This window comes from Crocodylus porosus, unplaced genomic scaffold (assembly GCF_001723895.1).
Source record: "Crocodylus porosus isolate Cpor-Errol unplaced genomic scaffold, CroPor_comp1, whole genome shotgun sequence".
Classification (NCBI taxonomy): Eukaryota; Metazoa; Chordata; order Crocodylia; family Crocodylidae; genus Crocodylus; species Crocodylus porosus.
Genome location: NW_017728948.1, coordinates 12,635,867 through 12,658,062, shown reverse-complemented (window position 1 = coordinate 12,658,062; position 22,196 = coordinate 12,635,867). Strand labels below are relative to the sequence as shown.

The 22,196-nt window shown below is 45.1% G+C and overlaps 1 long non-coding RNA gene across 1 annotated transcript; it reads left to right on the top strand.

Moving 5' to 3' along the window:
• Positions 1-3,872: 3,872 nt before the first annotated feature.
• On the top strand, positions 3,873-21,667 carry LOC109322411. The gene is made up of 4 exons (XR_002104386.1): positions 3,873-3,886; positions 5,204-5,213; positions 16,972-17,074; positions 21,654-21,667. It is a non-coding gene; the product is annotated as an uncharacterized LOC109322411 (long non-coding RNA).
• Positions 21,668-22,196: the final 529 nt, after the last annotated feature.

The window sequence follows — 22,196 nt, the reverse complement described above, 5'->3', positions numbered from 1 at the left end:
CTGAATCAACAGGTAGAATCAACAGGCAGAATCAACAAATAGCTGGTAATGTCCCTCTGTTGTTTTCTTAATTGGGTGATAAACACTGCTATCAATTCCCTGCTCAGCTAATCAGAGCTCCTGCTGAAGCCTGGCCACGCCACGCCCCTCTTGGCTCCATGCTGTGGAAGAAAGGGAGGGCTTCTCTAGCACCGTACAGCTTCTAACCTGAGCTACTGCAGGCATGTGCTTGCATTTCTGGGGTGTCTGTCCAGTTACAAAACTGATGTAGCCTAGCCAAGTTAGACTAATCTGCAAAGAATGAATCAATTCAGGTTCAGGCTTTTTGAATGTCTGTCCCTAGCCTTCCAGTCACATCCTGTCTAACCTCTTAACTGGGTCCAAGGGTTTCTCCTGAGCCCTGCAGTCTTGCCACAGCCACCACTCAAATAGATGCCTGGAGTTCAGCACCCTATCCTATTCCTGCTTGCTTAAGGGAAGGGGCTGGTAGCTTGTTACTGCCTTGGAGCTATGACTCCTAACTCCCTCCTTCTGCCCATCTCTTTGCAGTTGGCACCAATTCAGCTGCCAGAAATCTCGCAGCTACCCAATGATGCCTTCACTCCCTCTTAAAAGAACATGGGTTAGGGGCACCTCTTACACACAAGAATGGTACATGGCTAAGTGGTGTTGAACCCGCTGAATATTACATCTCTGGACTGCTTCTCTGTCTGTAGGAGCATACCATCTACCATCATCCTATGGAACAAAGCAGCCCGCAGCCAGGACTTGTAGTCATGATCCTGCACCTACTTATTTCAACGATGAAACACAGAATGACTGTCTCTGTGTAGAATCAAGTTCTCCATAACTATAGGTGGGTGAAAGGGCTTGGATAACATACAAATTGCCTCAACATGCACAAGACTATAACCAGGCCCAAACTGAGGGTGTATTCAGTCTCATATTAACCTCAGTGATGTCAGAAGCTGAAACCAGTGTTTTATTATTCAAACAGCATGATCTCTACTTCCTGGTTTCATCTGAATCTGGAAGAAGTACAGCTAAAATACTAAAGGAAAGGCTGTTCCTATGATATACCATAAACAGAAGTATAAAAGTGAAACTCCTTCTGGCTGCAGCACCAAAACATTGGGAAGCAAGCACCAAAATTCATACTTTTTTAACCTGACTTCATTAAAAAAACTTACTATCTTACCACTCACCCATGCATTTCACAGTTAGCTTTGAGTCAGTCTTTGAGAGAGCAATGCTCTTGCTTTACAGCCTTTTACTTTCTGATGTTTGTGCTCTGTGAATTACTGTGAGTTTGTGCTCATGAGAAGTACCAGAAAGAGGAAGCACCTCACCCTCCAATGATGTTCCGCTTCTGTACGTCTTTTGAGACACTGGTAATATAGACCAAAATTCATCCAACAGATGTTGGTTGAATTATGACAGTTTAAGAATAGAGTCCCAAAAGTACTTTCCTAGTGGGACCTGTGAGTACATCTCTAGATCTGTCTCATTAATGAGGAATTTTTATTTTTCTTGTTCTGAAAGAGATGGGAGTTTCACTGTATATGTCACTCTAATCACAGTATAACAGGGTCACTCTAATCCTACCATATCCTGTAAAGAAACCTCTCTCTCTCTCTCTTATTTTGGATATATTTAAAGTCCCATGTTTATATATAAATATTTTTAAAATAGAACTTATGGACCAAATCCAGAATCAGGCCTCCTGTTCTTTCTGGTTGTCACTTTGATAACACTATACAGTCACACAGTATTCCAGCTCTGTCTGTTTGATGTTCTCTCATTTATAACACATTATCAGAGTGACAGCTGGCAGTAACAAGACGCCAAAAGCCAGATCTGTACAGTACATCTTATTGAAAAATATTTCTCTCTTAAAAGGAAGATAGGTTGACTAAGAAGTGAGCGATCTCCCCCTCCCCCAATGGCTGGGATGATTCATGGGGAAAGTAGCTCAGACACAATTTCACACATCACTAGCAAACACAGAGGTCCACCTTACAGTCCATATTCAGGTTAAATCCCAGGCGATCCACTAGGAGAGTTTCATCTGACAACGAATGGAGGAAGAACAATTGGGTTTAGCCTATAAATGCAAGGAATTGGTCCTGATCCTCAGAGGCAACTATCATGCAACTTCTACTAAAGCCATTGGGAACTGCAGATATGAGAGCCGAAATACTGTTTCACCTAATGGTTATGTGTCTACACCTAGGTAAGAGATGCTTTGTGCATGCTCAGATTTGATCCACTAGGGTCATATAGATGCTCTGGGTGATGCTATTCTGCCTGGGAAGGGAGACGACATCGTACAAATCTTCAAAACTGATGGGAGAAAAACTGGATGGAGTGGCTGTGTGGAGGCGGAGGCTGACCCTCCCTCCTTTCAAGCCAATAGTTTACTGTTTAGGGCAGATGCCTAGAAAATGAGAGAACTAGGTTCTTTGGCCCCTCTCCCAGAATAGGAACGGGGGGGGGGGGGGGGGGGGGCGGGTTGAACCTACATCACAGCAAAGTACATTAACCACCAGGCCTTGAGTATTTTCCTGTTGAAGCTGGCTCACTCAGCACCATACCAGTTCAGGCCCAAATAGTTCTGATGATTTGTGCCCTTTTCTCTTGATCCTTTGTGCTCTTGTCACTTGATCCCCACCACTCCCAAACCCGCTTTTATTCCTGGGGTCCCATCAGCTGCTGCAGCTTCCAAGTCGTATGCTGTTGAAGAGATTACAAAGTTACCCATCTTCCTGGTGTATGCAGACTCTCCCTCAACCACACACCTTGGGACTCCGCACAAGCAAATTACTGAGTTGCTTGATAGCATATGGTTGTGAGTTGTACGAGAATCATGGAAGAACCAGAGGCAGAGAGTTACAAGTTCAGCAGAGGCTGAAGAGCTACCAGACTCTTAGGGCCCCAGAACTTACTTCGTGTTTTCTGTTTGCATGACCCACTCCCTTCCCTTTTTTTGGCAGTAACCTTTGCCTTTCTTTCCTGAGACCTTCCTGACTTAACTATGTATACCCGGCTTGGCAAGAACTCCTTTTAACCACTTGACTACAGCAAGGTTTTGTGGATCAGTAGAGAAGCCAGGAGCCATCAAAGACCTGTATGTCCCACCACAGGCCTTTCACCTGCAAAAGTCTCACTGCAGTACCTAAAGCAAGAGACATGTTGCAAAACCTCACTTCATTAAAGTAACATAATTAACGGACTGCTCTTTCATTAGTTTGTTATCTCACTCAGTGGGACTCCATGCTTTCCTGGATATGGGAAGCAGAGGTATGTTTATTTGGCAGAAATATGAGCTCTGGATTAAAACTCTCCAAGTTAATTTAAAATTTAGAGTTATTGAAGTTTTTGTGACATAACCAGCCTTTGCCCCATAGGACATGGGGTTTCATTTCTTTTTCTCCACATAGACCTTATTCTTGTCATACATATATCGCCCCAAAATTTCCAATAAGGTGCCTAATACTAGGCATCTAAATCCATATCTGAACACTCAAGGAGCCATCTGTTTTTCAAAAGTGTTGAGCTGCTCCAGGCCTTACAGGAGTCATTCCAGTTCTCTAGCACCAGAAAAAAAAATCAATCAACTGAAGCTGTTTGAGCTGTACATTGGGCCTAGGCTTTGTAAAAGGCCTACCTGGGTTTGGCAACATGTTGCATCCAATCTCTTTAACTACTGTATGATCAGCTTCCTACAGTTCCAGCATCCATCCTCCAAACAGAGGGATGCTGGGAAGCATTTAAAGCACTGGGGGACCAAGGGTTATTCACAATCCCCAAATCTCACTGCTGTCATTGGCTGTCACCTGAAGTGCACCCTAGATGAGCTGATGGAGATCTCGCCCTTCTAAGCCATGTTTTTATGTCACCCAACCAGCAACTAGGACAGTGATTGTCAATGATGAGGGTGAGTGGACTCTCACAAGGAATGTAGGCCAAGCCATCACTAACCAAACCTACTATATCTCTGGTTTCCCCATGCAAGGGGTTTCTTCTAATTGTTGGTTCTTCTCTGTCTGTAGAACCATGTCTTAGTCCTGGTCTACAATTTCACAATGTAAGTCTCTCATTGTTTTCACTTGGTCCTTATGTGCATCTGTTGTGCTACCATACTAATCTCTCTGTCAGGTTATCCTGCAGTAAATAAATTATCTTCCTTCTTTATCCTCCTCCCCACTTCACTTCCATGCCTCCAGAAGCTCACTTCCTTCCTTGTCTTGCTCTGTGTGTTGAAGAAATTGCCATTCCTCTTCTTGAAAAGGCTATTGAGTTGCGTAAAGGTACTATGTGTACAGTCCTGATATATTCTGGCCATCTTCAACCTTCTGAAATCATCTGAGTTGGAGGGGAGGCCATTAAGGAAGCTTCATACTAATGCATTCTCGTGTGTTGGAAGTACTCAGTGGCCGTGTCTACAGGAGACGCTAACTGCGCATTCATTACTGCCTGGTCATTCATACACAAGTACTAAATGACTGTGAAGTAACTGGAATTACTGTGCAACATTGCTGAACAACTTATAGATGATGCTGACTGTGCAGTAGCTCATTACTATTGTGCAGTAGCGTCGTGTCATACTTTGTGCCACGCAACACTACTGAGCAGTAGTAACAAGCTACTGAGCAGTCAATGTCTTGTATAGGCACAGGCAGTATGTACTGAGGCCACCATTCATAACCCATTATGCTGTGTCTTTGTCTCAGTTCCACCATTATTTCCCACTGGGCTTTTCTTTAACCTCAACTCACCCTGTATCTTGGTGGCTGCCTCACAGCAAGTCATCCAGCAGGGCTATCAAACTCATCTGGCTCAGTGGGCCGGATGCATGTTACAGGACTGGTCCATGGACTGGATGAAGGGTGTGGCACCGGCCCAAAGGGCTGGATCAGGGCCATGGACCCCCTCCGCCCTGCATGTCAGATCCAGAACTCACTCTGACCGACCTGGGATGCAAGTCCACACTGCATGCACATTCAGCTTGCATTCTGGACTGGCCTGAGCAGGCACTGTATTTGGTGCAGTCAGGGTGGGTGCCACGTGTTGTGCAGTCTTATGCTGGTTGGAGTGTGCACAGCAGGTGCTGGATCTGGCATGTGGGAGGGAAGCGGGTGTGGATCCTCTGGCTGGCCCTGCACAGGTGCTGTGTGCAGCATGGGTCCCAGATCAGGCACAGCATGCATCGTGTGTACCAGGCCCTGTGTGTCGGGTTGGTCCAGTGCATGCTGTGTGGCCTATGGGTTAACTTGTAACCGAGGGCCAGCAGAGGGGCCAGATGAGGGGGTTCCATGGGCCAGGCCATATCTTTGACATCCCTGTCACAGGGCATAAAAGAACCATGATAAAGCATCTTTTAAAAAGAAAAAATGAGCTGTTATCATTGTGATGGAGCAGGATATTCATGTATCAATTGTGAACTCCACACATTCTTGTTCTGTGAATGACATTTTTCTTCAGAGGCTCCACGCTGTATTGTCACCTTAAATTTGGAGTGGAACCTTCCTTTTGTATTGCAACCTTTATTGTGGTATACAGCAACCAAGAGGATGCAAGTGCTTCGGTATCTTATAAAAACTCACCGGGGGTCTACCTGCATCTTTAAGCACCAAATGCCTTCAAATATATAACCCTAATTCAGATATTTAAAAGAGACATAGGCATATCTTAGCCATAGGACTTTCAATAATGCCCCAAATCATTATAGAAAACAAAATAGTTCCCAAGTGATTTAGATACTTTTAAAACTTTGTTCATTTACATCAGTCACTAAAATCCCTGAAAATTGAGACGAGATTTCTTAGGAATGCAAATGTCCATTTGAAAAGTAATTTCTTCTTAATAATACTATTATTAATAATAGTATTATCAACAATTTATTCTTGTTCTAGGGTGGTTAGAGCTATCTGTATCTCACCTCATTATAAGAGAAGGAATTCCCATGTTGCCAACATGCTGAAACAAATAAGCAGCTACTGAACTGTCTAGCAAATCCAAATTTGCCTTCTTGCTTTGCCGCATAAAATAGGGACATGATTTGAATCTCTTTCCCCTCCTTTCTTTAAATCAGCATGGCATTAAAAGGACTTAATTGCCTAAGAAGGACATTGATGAATATGTTCTGAGCATTGCAATCAATCAATGTTGCTGAGAAACCATGATGATACATGCTATTCACAGATTGCAAAATTTGGCACGGTGTTTTGAACCTTTTAATATGAAAATGTTCTTCCACTGTAGTCAATTGGTTGCATTTTACTCAGGGCTTGGTCTCATAGCCTCATACATTTAGAATGTGCAAACTGCACTTAAACACAGGCATCCATATGTTCAGGCAGGAAAACTTGTATTAAGTGCTACCGTATGGTAATAAAATAAGGACTTTTTGGGTGAGGATTATGGTAAGAAATACAGATTATGGTAAGTAATAAATATTATGCTACTATAGGGATGCTCTGTAGAGATAATACCAGCAGTCCTCAGTGGCTGTGGTGCGATGCTGGGGTTGGAACCAACATACAGCGGATTGTCAGCCCCAGCCCCAGTATTGCACTGGACCCAATTAAAGGCTCTGGTGCAGTGGGCAGGCTGGGACCAACAATCAGCTGTTTGTCAGCTGCGTAGCTGGGTCTACTCCCACTCACAGGGCTGAGATTGTACTAAGCATTATCATGCAACAGCTCAGAAATCTTTCTAATTTGTAACACTGCTTACTACAACCTAAATAAAGCATGTCTTAAGTGTAACAAGTGACTAGGGCCCTATAGGTAAGTAACCAAAAGGTAGTATACAATATAATCATGTAATTTTATGGTTTCCTTACTCTTACATAAGAACATCCTGGGTCAAACCACAGGTCCATCTATTCCAATATTCTCTAAGTCATAGTGGCCAAGAGTGAGTGCCAAGGGGAAGAATATTTATATAGGGCCTATTCAGATCTGCCTTTCCTCTCTTTCCTTATAGCATCCAGCGTTTAGAGGCCTAGGAAGTCCTCATTTGGAGCTTGCACTTGTGGCTATAATATTTAATACCCACTAATGGACCTCTCCCCCTGAAAGTTGTGTAATCTTCTTCTGAACCTGGTTCAACTGCTAGCTTCTAAAGGCGTGTTTCATTTAAAGTCAACAGAAACACTACTCCTAAATGTGCTATCGAATTTTGTAGTGAACGAGGAGTATCCGCAACGGCTCCAGGCCTTGCCTGGGAACACTGCTGTGAGGCACTCCTGCCTACTTGTCCCCACTCTGTGTGTGCCAACCACTAGTTATCTTATCAGCAATCCCTCACAATTGAGGATTATTTTCTCCCATGATTGTCTTATCTGTGGGTCCAAAAATGGCTGACAAGGCTGATCCAGGATTGAGACTCTGCTTCAACTTGGGCATGTGTTTGTGTGTGGGGTGGGTGGCTCCCGATTCTTGATTTGGTCCCCAACGTGGTGTTTCTGCCGCTTCTACTTTTCCATCTCCTGTTGTCATCATAAGGTTTCAAAGTACTGAGATCCTTGCAGCAGACTCTTTCTCCATGTGGGGTGGTTTTGGGCAACAGTTGCCCATGAGTTGATGTCAGTGTTCATTTTTTTCAGATTGGCCTTGAGGATGTCTTTGAAGCACTTTCTCTGCCCTCCTCTTGAGTGTACTCCTTGACTGAGCTGGGAGAATAAGACTCGCTTCGGCAGTCTGGAGTTGGACATCCAGGTGACGTGGCCAGCCCAGCAAATTTGATGTCAGATGATCATCGCCTCGATGCTTGTGGTTTTTGCTTATGAGAGGATGCTAATGTTCGTCCTGTCTATTGGCCAACTGCCAATAGGGAACTAATGTAGCCATCACAGAACGGCACTGAGCATGTACTCAATGCTGCTCCTTGGCTCTCTGTCTCGAGCGTGCATATTGCCTCATTTCTGAGATTTGGTGAGTTGGGTATTCATCATTGCAGGCTCTCTCTTAGGTGTAGCATGGAAATGGTATAGACATGACCTTGAAGTCATCTTAGATACTTTGAGCCCTTCAGCTTATTCTAGGTAAATTTACACCTCCTGCGGTTAACAGAAATGGATCAAAGTGTAATCTCTCTCTTCCATCGGGTTTGCTGGGGGGGGTTTAAGGCAATTCACCCGATCCTTCTGTTGCATATGCCAGTAGCAACTGGGAATTAGCTCAGCAGAAGTAAATCAAATTACACCTAGGTAATACAGGTGTCAGAGGAGGAGCAAGCTTCCTAACTTCAACTGGAAGTTTTCCAAATAAAGACTAGGCTTTAAAAAAAAAAAAAAAAAAAAGGAAAACCCCAAAACAAAAAAACCTCAAAATGCCCAAAGCCCCTGTCAGGATTTGGGTCTTTTTTTTTTTTTGCCTCAGCCTGTCTGTCTGTCAGGAAGCCCTGATTCCTAGAAGTCATGAATGAAATAACATATTAATAACTAGAAGGGTAAAGGGATTACTTAGATTAGAAAACTCAAGACTTTATTTGGGATCCCTTACTTTTAGGAATGTCTCAGGTTGGGAAGTCAAACAAACGGGAACTCTTACACATGCGGGCCTAAATGCACAGACCACATCCTTAGGTAGTGAGAATTACTTTAATGGCATTGACTCTGAACACTGATTTAATCTGGCCCAGGTTGGCTGGCTAATTGATTATGAAGGAGAGACATAATGCTTACATAGGATCAGTTAAAAGTAGAAAAGTATTAGACATGTAGATACCAAAGGACTGAGAGGGATGGTTTACAGTGGTACAAAGAGAGAGAAATAGGAATCCAGAGATTAAATGATGAAAATTAAAACTCTGGCAGAATACCTGAGGAAGCTTCCTGACATAGCGCTGCACCATTCACATAGTGGTGGCTCATAGAGCTTAACACTCTCTGCATTTCTCCTGCTAGAGCTTCCTTTCAGGGATTAGCAAGCCTGTGGGCCAGATCCAGTCCAAGTCCACAGTGCCACTAGATCTGGCCCATGGAGCTGGGAGGCTTCATCAGCATTTGGCAGCAGGGGTCTTCACTTGTGAGACAGCTGGATGGCAGGGAGAAGCAACCATGGCTGGGAGGCTGGGTCCTAGCACCAGCTGGCCTTGTGTTGATGTGTAAGTGTAGACTGGTGGGGGGGGCACAACTCTGCACTGCCACCGCTGCACCTGCTGCCGCTTGGCGCTGGCTCAGCTGGGCTGCAGCCCCCCACCCCACTGTCAGTGCAGAAATCTGGGGGACAGATTTAAGGTCCCTGACCCCGTGAAGCCCTCTGTAGCAGGGGTGCTCAAATCCTGGCCCATGGAGCTATGTCTGCAGGTCTTCCTAAGGGGCAGAAAATTTGGCAGTGGGGCATCAGCAGCAACGTAACTGCCATTCCTTTGCTGCTAAATTTCCAGACCTGTAGGGAGCCCAGCAGGCTGGATAATATGGCCCCACAAGCCAGACTGGATCAGCACATGGCCAGATCTAAGTTTATGGGGTTGGGCTGGCATGTGGCCAGATCCAGCATGTGGGTCCCCCCAGTGTGATGGACTGCACTGATCCTGCCTGGGATCTGGCGCACAGACCAACCCACACTGCTCATCTGGCCCACAAAGCTGGAAGTTTGGGTGCCAGTGCTCTAGGGGGACTGCCTTCAAGGGGACAGCCAAGTATTACTGCTTTGAGGATCGCTTGATCCTGGTTCTTACAATGCCAAGAAAGTGCTTCTCTTCTCCATAGCTGGGAAAGAGCCCAAGGATAGAGCAACAGAGAAACAGAACAGAGCCTAAGTATCTTTAGCCCCTAAGTTTTTAAATTAATTTAAGAACCCAACTCCCATTGAACTCAACTGGTGTTAAATCACTAAATACCTTTAAAAATCTGGATGCTGGTCCTTTTCCAAGTCTACCTAGTACAGATCTCATATTCTATCTTGTCTCTTTTAAAAAACAATATATCATTGTGGCATCATTTTTTCCCTTATGGCATCAATATTTATTTTAGCTGGTGGCCCTTTGAAATATGGCATTGATAGACCTTGTTTTTAAAATGTCCTTTCCTCGTACTTACACCAATTCCCTCCAGCTTTTGAAATGAAAGTGCAAAGGTGGTTTAATTAGCTGAATAAATATTAACTTTTGTGGAGAAAAATCTAATCTAGCTATCCCTTCAAATGTAGTGATCACTGAATGGAAATTACCTCAATATGTTTGTGTGTGATGTATTTTGGCAGCTTCCATTTATATTACATGCATACATGTATGTATATGTATACATACATACAGACCTACATATATACATATATGTAGGTCTGTATATGTATATGTATATGTGTGTGTGTGTATTTGTGTGTGTCCCATTATATATATGGGGGGGTGTCCATCCCATTTAATATTAATAGATCACAGAAGCACTGAAGAAGGAAAATTCCCTGGAAGAAGATTTTATTTAGCAGAGGAATAAACAGCTTCTCTCTTTCCTTGTCCTCACATTCTTGCACCATTTGACAGTCATTCTCCTTGGAACTTCCTCCAAGCCTTTGTGTTTTTATGATCCCAGACTTCACAAAACAGTCCCTTGTCCTACCCCCCCCCCCCCCCCGGCCAAGGTTGCTTCTTGCATACTCCTTTTCCTGTAGATTAACAAACAGGATATTATTGTAAAAACAAACAGAAATTGCTGTTTTCACTGCTGCTAATCACAAAAAGAACCAGAGGGAACCGAAAGCTCTAAACTTCTTCCTTTATTTAACAATTCAAACAGAAGACAACTCCAGTTCTGCTCTTGTCAGGTGAAGATCGAACAGTTTTCACTGCTAATCACCACAGGCTTCAGCAGATAGCTCTGCAATTTGTTGTTCCTCCTTTGAAATTTTAAGGTGAATTAAGGTTTTAAGGTTTTTAAGCATTCTCATACCTTTCATTGGATTTCTGGGAGCATTTAAAGAGAGCATTTAAAGAAAGCAGCAGTTGCAGTTCATGACAAGAACAAGGGTAAAGATATTTTCCTGGACTGCGTGTAGCTTCAGGCTGTTTCAGTATTAAGGCAGACAGATTGTTGCATTAACAACAATGTTTTCCTGCTTTCCTCCTATGGGTAATGTAAGTGGAGTAAAAAGCCATGTCTTTGTACTTTCTGCTCTGAGTGGACCCCAAAATATCATGTAAATCTATCTTAAAATAAAAGAAAACTATAGATTCCCAAGGCTAGAGCTCATGCACTGGTCTGTGTTCCTTATAACAGATACTGGTTTGGAGAAGAACATTTTATGCGCTACCTTATAGTCATGTAGCACTGCTCCTTTACCAAGCATAGCTCTTCTCACCATATATCTGAACCCTGCACAGATATTAATGGATTTTATCTTTACCTCTCCCCTTTGTGATAAGGAAGTTGCAAGGAAAACTGGGGGTGAGTTAAATGATTTGGCTCTCGTCTTTCTGGAAGTGGCTGGTTAATCCAGGAAGAGAACCCAGGCCTTCTGACTTCCTTTTATATATCTATGCAGCTACCACAGCCCAACTATAAGGTACAGAGACCTGAAGTAGCCACATCCTTAACTTAAGACTAGACATCAGGGTGTGCTACTTCACAGTCAAGGCGGCTAGGATCTAGAACCAACTTCCAAGGGAAGTGGTGCTGGCTCCTACCCTGGGGGTCTTTAAGAGGAGGTTAGAGGTCTACCTGGCTGGGGTCATTTGAGGCCAGTTTTCTCTCCTGACCAAGGCAGGGGGTCAGACTTGAAGATCTACAACCCTACTTCTATAAATCTATGAATCTTAGGCCTCCAAACTGCTCAGAGAACTACAGTCCTGGTACCAAAATACCCTCTTTGGGCACATTCAGACAAGCACAGCCATGCAGTATGTGGTGCTGCAAATACGTCGGCAGTGCCACATACTGCACACTCAAGTGTTCTCCGCCCTGCAAGGGAGCACTGCCTGTGCATGCGCTGCTCCGCTTTTTTTTTTTTCCATGGGTTTTTTTGACCTCTGGATATCCAGACAAAAGGAGAGAAAGGGAGGGAAAGGGATATCCAGGGGTCAAAAAAACTCATGGAAAAAATAGGTGAAGCAGTACATGCATAGGTGGTGCACACCACTCAAAAGCAGAACCAGGCTGCCCGGAGCCACACTGCAGCTGCCAGCCAGGCTCTGCCTGGCAGGATCGCTACTGCTGTAGACCTGGGAGGGCTCCAGGACCCCAGTAATCCTAGCCTCCCCTACCCACCTGGGGTAACTTGCTGTGCACCAAAGCATGTGTGACACAGGCGGTCCCTGGGGACAAGTAGCTGCAGTGCAAGGTGCGCCACTGCTACTTGTTTCAGGGAACCGAATGTCCACGCTCATGTGGATGCAGCCTTTATGCAGTAAAAAGAACACAAAGAAACAAGAAGACTGGTTTTAAAAAGTCCATGTCTGCTGGGCTTCATGATGCGCTTTCTTATGGAGGGAGGGTTGCTGAAGAAGCAAATATGGTGTGAGTTGTTCCTTAAAAGTAAGTCAAGGGATCTGGTTTATTTTTGTTCTGCTGCCTCTGCAGTATAGTAAGCGGGGGCTGCTGCTTAATGCATTTCATTTTAATGTGTGTCGGTGCACTTTCCACGTTCAGATATTTGCCTCATACTATTTTTTTCTAAAGTGAGAGAGCAAACAAATAAGGTTCTTCTCTGTTTTAATCTCACTTCTTCCATTGGCTGACCTTATTTAATGTACTCTCCACACACACACACGCGTACGCACGCACGCATGCACACATGCATGCATGCACACTCCCTCTCTCCCTTTCTCTCCAAAGAATGGATAAATAGAGCTCCTGATATTTAAAATTGGCTTAGCCAAGGCACAGTGACAGCTCAAAGGGGCAGATTTGGTTACCTAAAACTAGACACTGAAATCCATGATGTAATTGGGAAGGGTGGGCACTCCAGTACAACAGATCATTGGCATGGCTCTTTTTAAGGCCAGAAAATGCATTGGCCCTTCTCTGAGGCCTTTCATTTAAGGAAGGCACTTGACATGTGCTTAAATGTTTTCTAAAACAGGGTGGCCAACCTGTTGCCACAAGTGGCACAGGCAGTCTCTATCCATGGCATGCAACAGATTAGGGAAGGTATAGGCAGCATAGTGACAGATGGGGCAGGCAGCTGGAAGCAGAGCAGTAAAGTGGACAGAGGAAGGGGATCAAAGTGGCATTTGTTGAAGGTGTGAAGCTCATTTGCAGCACACTTGCAAAAAAATTTGTTCACTCTCTTGAATGTGGTTGACAGGAGAAAACCGAACTCCAAAATGAATACTTTGCATTGGTATTCCAACAGTCTAAGGGTGTTACCCTGCCTGACAGGATACAAGATGATCAAGGTAGGGGTGATCATTTCCCACTCATAGTTGGTGAATAGGGGTGTGTGAAATGGTCCGTATTCAATTCGGATTCGGCCCAAATTGGGGACAGTGATTTGATTCATTGATTCGGATCACTGTCCTGATTTGATTTGGCCAAATTCGAATCTGAAGATTCAATGCTGATTCAGAGAGCTTTAAATGTTTTTTCTACATACCTCAGGGTACCAGGCATGGTTCGTGAATGCTGCTGCGATGCTGGGGTGGATAGAGCATCCCACAGGAGCACAAGGGGGCCCCTTGCGTGCTCGTAGTAATCCGGTCTACTTCTGGATCTGCTTCCAAGTGTGCGGGGGACACCCCTCCACTCCCCGCACCTCCCCAGCTCGGCAGTCAGCTGCGGGGGGATCCTGGGTGCCTCTGCAGACCTGGGAGGCACCAGTCATCGAGCCAGGGGAGCAGGTCCCCCGCATGCTCCCTGGCAGGCCCAGAAGTGGACCAGAAGTGCTTGGTAGCAGCCTACAAGTATATAAGGGGTGCACATCAGGGCCTGGGGGAGCATCTGTTTACCAAGGCACCCAAGGAAAAGACAAGAAATAATGGTCATAAATTGCTAGAAGATTGATTTAGATTATAAAACCTTCTTTACAGCTCTAGTGTCCAGGGTCTGGAACAGACTCTCCTCATAGGTGATACAACCACCAACTCTAGAAATCTTCAGTAAACATCTGGACACTCACCTTACTAGGGCCATTTGATCCCAGCAGTCTTTCCTGCTCAAGTGCAGGGGGGCTGGACCTGATGATCTCATGAGGTCCCTTCTAGTGCCTAACATCTATGAATCTATGAATGACTCCCTCATAACACAGTATCCATCAAAGATTAGACAAACTTGCCATCAAAGGTTAGACAAACTTGAATGGGTATGTAAGTAGTAAAGAAGACTGTGTGTATATACTCACCTCCACCTGCAGAGGCTTGTCTGAAGAACAAATATGAAGCCCTAGCAACACAAGGCAAGGAGCACATTCATTTGGTGGAGAGGACAGGCTAGGCCTCCCAAAGGTAGGAAGAATGGAGACCACTACCACCAAGAAGAAGCGATGGGTGGTGGTGGTTGTTAGAGACTCCCTTCTGTTGCGATGGAAGAAGCTATCTGTCGACCTGATCTGCTGGGAGGGAACAGCATCTTCACAGACACGCTCAATAACATTGTGAGGAGGGCTTTAAAGTACACTTGCCTTGGCCCAAGCTGTCTGCTCTAACCGAGGAGGAAGGCATGCTCTAAAGATCCTGAGCTTCTGGCCTGGGCCACTACAGTCATGTGGCTGCATTTCCAGAATCAACAGTGAATGTCTGTTCACTTCCTTATCGGTTCAACCTACACAGTTTAGCTTAACCTGCAAAGATTGAAACAATTCAGTCTTGGGCTTTTTGATTGTTTGTACTTAGTCCTAGGGAAGCCAAATAAAAGAGGATGCTTGTGTTTAGGGATAAGAAACCACAGCTACAGTTAGATCATCTGATGGTGGAAAACAGTATAGCTCCACTGAAGTCAACTGAGGTATCTCAGTGCACAGTGGCCGAGTGGAGCTAATAGCCAGTGCTGCCAACTCAGGTGAGTTGCTTCAGTGAAGGAACAGCAAAATATGTGCAGTATTAAAAGTACTTAAACATGAAGTTTGACCTTGCACTTGGTGAAATCAATTGCAAAACTTCCATTACTTCAATGGAGGCAGGACTGGAAACTTAAACTACTGCACACTGAGTTCCCATAATTCTGGTATTGCTGAAAAACATGCTCTGCCTTATTTCTACTGCCAAGGACTGTTAATTTCAGAGAAGATCAATAGGTTGACATCTCTGAATGTACACTCGCAGTTGCCACACCAGACTTCTATTACTAAATACTTTTGGCCCACTGTAGATAATTTAAGAAATGTAAAGAGGTAAGAGTTGTGCAATGTCAGAAGCACACAGAAAAACTGTATCACACTAAAATTTAGTCAGCTGAAAAGCAAAAGAAGACATTTCCCTCCATTTGGAAGACTCTTTTCACCCCTGACACAGAAAGTTTCTAGCAGATTGGGACCATTGGATCCCCCCTGCCATGCATGAACTTACATCTGAGTGTGCAAGATAAAACAGTTGCTTTTTAATTACACTTGAACATCTGCAGCATGTTGCAAAAGCTGCTTTTCTTATCTGGCTATTGTATTGCCTACTAGGAAGTCAGGAAGGCCAAAGCACAATTGCAGTTACAGCTAGCAAGGACTGTGAAGGATAACAAGAGTTTCTACAAGTATGTCAGTAGCAAGAGGAGGATCAGGGAAAGCGTGGGTCCCCTACTGAATGGGGGAGGCAACTCTGTGATACAGGATGCAGAAAAGGCTGAACTACTCAGTGCCTTTTTTGCCTCAGTCTTCACAGGCAAGATCAGCTCCCAGACTACTTCTCTGGGCCACACAATTTGGGGAGGAGGTGAGCAGCCCTCAGTGGTGAAAGAACAGGTTATGCAGTATTTAGAAAAGCTGGATGTATAGAAGTCCATGAGGCTGGATGGGATGCACCAGAGGGTGCTGACTGATGAGACTGCAAAGCCACTGGCCGTCATCTTTGAAAATTAATGGCGATCAGGAGAAGTCTTGGATGACTGGAAAAGGGCAAACAAAGTGCCTATTTTTAAGAAAGGGATCCAGGGAACCACAGACCAGTCAGTCTCAACTCAGTCCCTGAAAAAATTCATGGAGCAGATCCTCAAGGAATACATTTCTAAGCATTTTGAGGTAAAGAAGGCGATTACAAACAGTCAGCATGGATTCACCAAGGGCCAATCATGCCTGACCAACCTGACTGCCTTCTATGATGAGATGACTGGCTCTGTGGACATGAGGAGACCAGTGGATATGATATACCTGGATTTTAGCAAGGCTTTTGATACAGTCTCCCATGATATCTTCACATCCAAGCTAAGGAAGCATGAGCTGCATGAATGGACTGTAAGGTGGATAGAAAACTGGGTAGAGCACCAGGCTCAGAGGGTAGTAATCAATGGCTCTGTGTCTAGTTGAGAGCCGGTATCAAGTGGAATGTCCAGGGGGTCAGTCCCGGGCCTGGTTTTGTTCAATGTTTTCATCAGTAAGCTGGAAGATGGCATAGGGTGTACCCTCAGCAAGTTTGAAGATGACACCACGCTGGGGGCTGGGTAGTAGATACACTGGAGAGTAGAGCTAGGATTCAGTGTGTCCTAGACAAATTGAAAAATCGGGACAAAAGGAATCTCATGAGGTTCAACAAGGACAAGTGCAAAGTCCTGCACTTAGGACAGAACAATCCCACGTACTGGTACAGGCTGGGGGCTGGCTGGCTGGGCAGCAGCTCTGCAGAAAAGGACCTGGGGGTTACACTGGACAATAAGCTGAATACTGGGCTGCATTGGTAGCTTTGTTGCTAGCAGGTCAAGAGTGTGAAGAAATCCTCCTTTGTTTGTCTCCCTGGTCTGGGACATTCCAGTCCTGCCTCTGATTTTCACTCTGATTCCTGGGCTCAGCCTGGTCACCTAGGCAGCCAGGCTGGAGAGGACCCTCTCCCATTCCCCCTTATTGTATTCTGGGGATGCTGATGGCTTTTAAAGGGATTGGTCTGCATCAGCTGTGTTCAAATGATGCCTGTTTCTGGTTGGAACCAGGTGATGAGGTCAGAAAAAGTATAAAAGGGTCAGGTAACCTGGTTTAGGAAGTCACTCCTGCTCCCTGTGGCAGTCATTTTGGGAACACAGGCTCAGAAGGTTGTGCCTCCAGGAGAGACAGACTCTCTGGATGATTTGTTAGTAGAAAGCAAGCTGGTAGATTAGACCCAAGCCGTGTGTTAAAAGGGTCACCAAACCCAAATTTGATGAAAGGCTCAACTTATTCTGAATTGCTCATGACATTTTTGTTTTTCCCCTCCCTTATTCTCTCTCTTTGATTAATAAAAGGCTATCTTGCTCAGCATGCCTACCTGTGTATGCCTGAGGGGAGAGGTCAGACAGTGTTTTGTGCTTGGTGGTTTATTGATTAATTCAGTCCTACCTGAGAATATCTTGGGAGGTTGGGTGGCGGGGAGGGAGGCTCCAGGCTATAAGGAGCACCCAGACATACTTCCAGGGGGCAAAGCACTCCCAAGACAGGCTGGGTCTGTGTACCCCAGGCTGTACAGAGCCCTAACAGAGACCAGTGCCTGGGTGATGGCAGCATTACCCAAGGCTTGCAGGAGGTCTCCGGGAAGGGGATTGGCTGGACATAGACATCCCAGGGAAGACTCCTGAAGCACGGTTTTGGACCAGGCACAGTGAGGGGGGTGGCACAGCATAGTAGCACCCCCTACTGGCCTGCTAAAGGGAACTGATTATTGCCCTCTATTCAGCACTGGTGAGGCCACACCTGGAGTTTTGGGCCCCCCACTACAGAAAGCATATGGACAAATTGGAGGACAACAAAAATGCTTCAGGGGGCTGGGGTACGTGATTTATGAGGAGAGGCTGAGGGAACTGGGCTTCTTTAGTTTAGAGAAGAGAAGACTGAGAGGGGATTTTGAAGGGAGGTTTGAGAGTATGGACCTAGACTGTTCTCAGTGGTGGCAGATGACAGAACAAGGAGCAATAGTCTCAAGTTGCAGCAAGGGAACATAAGTTAGATATTTGGAAGAGTTTTCTCACTAGGAAGGTAAGAAAATGCTTGAAGAGTAGGCCTGTGCAAATAGACAACTATTTGATTCAGATTCAGCTGATTTGGATTTGCCTGATTTGATTCAGAGATCTGAATCACATTTCTGATTTGATTTGGCTGATTCGATTCAGAAAAGTTTTGGAAAAGGTTCAGCAATTCGGCCACAGGGTATAATGGGGAATCAATGAAATATCTATAACGTTGTTGTTTTTTGGCTGATTCATATGAAACTTGCAGGGGTGGTAGCAGTTGCTGAGGCCACAAAGCCTGCCAAGTTTCAAGGAGATAGGTGCAGGGGTTTCTGGGAAACTGCACCTCAGGCTGATGACAAGCGAAACTCACAACATAGGTGACACTGTGTGTATATTAAGGCACAAGAGGCTGAAAACTGCAGGGGGAGTCTGGGTTCTGGGACCCGGCACGTCCAGCCACAGGCAGGCAAAACTCAGACATCTGACTCCCCAGGTACCTCTGCTCTTTTACCTGCGGTACTACATCCCCCTTTCCTCCACCCCTCCACCCCAGCCTGTCTCTCACCCCATGATGCCTCCATTTCCATTTTCACTGACTGGCTTTCTTTCCTGCATTGCATGCCAGGCCAGCCTCTGGCTTCTTTACTATTCCTTTCATCCAGGACCAGGAGACACATAAACTGCAGGTACTTCCTGAGCCTGACAAAGGGTTTTTCAACCCAAAGGCTTCCTAAGATATATTTTTCTATTTAATTTTTTTCATAATAAATATATAAACATAAAAACACAAGATAAGCCATCACACACCATGAGTAACATATATCCAACACAACATCTTTAGTTTTTGCTGTCCATTCCTTTATAAAGAGAAAGGCTCTGTGACAGTTCGTCTGGGTACCTTTGATGCTGCTGGTGCTGTTGGTGTTGAGCCAGCTAAGTTATTTTGAGCTGCTGTCATTTACAGTGGAGGACCGGACTGAAACTGTAGGGGAGGAGGAGGCCTCATGAGGGCACACTGCCATGTTGTGCAGAGGCTGCAGTGCCAGGAAAGGCACACCTGAACACATAGTCCCACAAGCACTCATGTCACAAGTTTTGCTGCCTGTGGCCAGAGGTGCAGGGCCCCAGAACACAGACTCCCCCTGCACCTATCTCCTTGACATCTGGCAGGCTTTGTGGCCACAGCAGGGGCTACAACCCCTGCAGTTTTCACCGCATTGTGGCTTAACACACACATGTGACACGAGTTTTGCTTGTCATCAGCTTGAGGCACAGTTTCCCAGAAACCCCTGCACCTAGCTCCTTGAAACTGGACCGGTTTTATGGCCTCAGCAAGTGCTATCACCTTGCAATTCGCACCCCATTGTGGCTTAACACACACATGTGACATGAATTTTGCTTTTGGGATTTGAGGTGCAGTTTCCCAGAAACCGCTGCACCTATCACCCTGAAACTTGGAAAGCTTCATGTTCCCAGAAGTGACTACTACCCCTGCAAATTTCATCTGAATCATCCGAAAAACAACAAAGTTATAAATAAATCATTGATTCCCCATTACACTCTATGGCCGAATCTCCGAATCGCTGAATCTTTTCCAAATCTTTTCCGAATCAATTTGGAAGCTGCAAATCGATTCAGAAATCCTGATGGTTCTAGAGATTTGATTCAGATTTATAGTTTCAATCTCCAAATCATCCAAATCATCTCTGAATCTGAATTGTGATCCAAAGCTTTGCACAGCCCTATTGAAGAGTTTACCCAGAAAGGTTGTGGACTCTCCAGAACCTTGGAGGATTTTAAGACCTGGCTGGACAAATCCTTGGCTGGGATGATCTAGTTGGGAATGGTCCTGGTTTGAGCAGGGGGTGGCCTCCTGAGGTCATGTAGGTGACCTCCTGAGGTCTCTTTCAACCCTAATTTTCTATGATTCTATGATTCTATATACTGTATAACAGGGGTGGACAATTATTTCAGGCACAGGGCCACGTACCAAGTTTTGGTAAGCTCTCAAGGACTGCATGGGTAGCCCCACCCCTTGACAGGTGCCCCGCCCCCTGGTTGCCATCTTGTAACGGAAGGTCCCACCCCGTAACTCCTGACCTTTGCCACCAGAAGTCCCTCCCCTTGCCCCCAGAAGTACTCCTCTAAGTAAGGAGTTTTGCCATCTTGGAACCAGAAAAATACCATATTATATTCTAAAAGGCAAATATCTACAACATTCATTAATTTGATTTAAAAAAATAGTTTTGCCTTGATTTACATGCATTTGTGTAGTCATAGAGGTAATAGTATAATAGCTTAAAATGAAGTCTTACTCTTGTATGCTGTGGTGGGTGGGTATAAGTTTCTGAGGGGCTGTGGGTGTGTGGGTATGTAGGATGAGGGAGCATGTGGGTGGGTGTGTAGACATGTGGGGTGTGGGTAGGTATAGCATTTGTGGGGAGATGGGAGGAGGGTGTGTGGTGTTTGTGTATGGCAGTGTGAGGCGGGGTGTGGGTGCATGTGTATGGTGGGGTGTACATGTGGGACTCATCCTATGAATACACACATGCACATACACACACACAACCTGCCCCTGAGCCTGCACACCCACACAGTCTGCTCATGAGCCTGCACATGCACACACACACCCTTCCCCAGTACCAGCGTGGTCCTGTGCTCTGCAGTCTGGTGATGCAGCTGGGAGCCACATGGTGCTGGGGCAGGGTGGGAGCAGAAAAGCAGGGAAGTGGCTGGGGATCTGGCAGGGCTGGACTGCTTAAGCTTGCTGAGGGCTCTCTCTGGGTCCTACTGCCCCTGGCTCCTGTCACCTTTGACAGGCTGCCAGGAGCGAATAAATATTAATTTGTTAATTTTTTAAGGGGTTCCACAGGATGGATAGAATGGCCTGGTGGGTCAGATTTGGCCCACAGACCAATTTTGCCCGCTCTGCTGTATGATATGATATGTTCAGTGGCTTGGTATACACCCAGGACACTTTTCACTTCATATCTATCACTGGTCAGTAGTACTCAAAACTGACTATCTGACGGCTGTGTAGTTGTTTATTTGATGCTGTGGGGACTCAATCCTGACTTTACTACCTAGGAAGAGGCAGGAACATCATTGATCACAGTCATATTTATGTTGACTGCAGAACAAGAGCAGCTCTAGGTTCATTAATGCACTGTTAAAATAACAATTATGCAAAACCAGGTGGCTCTCTCAGTGGTGTTTATCTTCCTGCAACAGAGGCTAAGGGCTGAATTTAGCCTGGAGCTCCAGGTGCACTTGGGCTATGAAAGCAATGGACCCTAGTAGTGCTGTTGCAGAACGCCTGCCTTCTAGTGCTCTAAAGTCTGCCCTGGCTCCCAGCCTCTTTCTGGGAGCAACTAAAGGTGTTGGCTTTGACTTGTAAGGACCTAAATGATATGGTCCCTATGTACCTGAGGGATTGCTTTCTTCTTTATGCCCCATCATGATCCCTAAGATAAGCCAACATCAACCTGTTACAAGTACTATTAGGATACCAGTTCCACTTAGCAAAATGCATGGGATGCTGTTTTTGGAAGTTGCTCCTCGGCTGGAACTCCCTCCCTCCCTCTTGGGCTCACTGCAAGACCTTTCTAGCTGGACAGGCATTTAGTGAACTAAACCAGCCTGAGATATTGTTTAGGGGGGCTTTTTTACGTTGATATTCTAATTCCCTTTTAAGTTGTTTTATTCTCTTGTAGACCTTCTGTTTATGTCCCCTTCCTGTAATTCACCCTGAGCCTTTGTTGGGAAGGGTGACATATAAATCAAATAAATAAGTAAATAATTATGATGCCCATTGTGTTGGCAGTAACAGAACTCTAGGATCTTTCATCAACTACCTTCCACACTAGGATTCATCCAGAATTTCATAATAAAATAGGGGGAGGAAGGGCTCTGGAACCAGACACAAATCAAGTGTTGTTTGACTGCATAACATATCCACAAGAGGGAGTTTCCTGATGGGAGATAATTAGATATTAATATAGTACTTGGCAATTCTAATGACGATGCTAGTGGTTGTAAAGGACTCATGCTTCATGTGTGGGATCTTGGCTTGCTGGGAAAAACCAGTAACTCATGCTGGGAGCCTCTAGAGTATTTTAAGTCACTGACAAGCAGTTGGAAATAAAATAAATTGCTTACAGTTTACTATGCACTAATACTCCAGTGACATTTCAGGCAA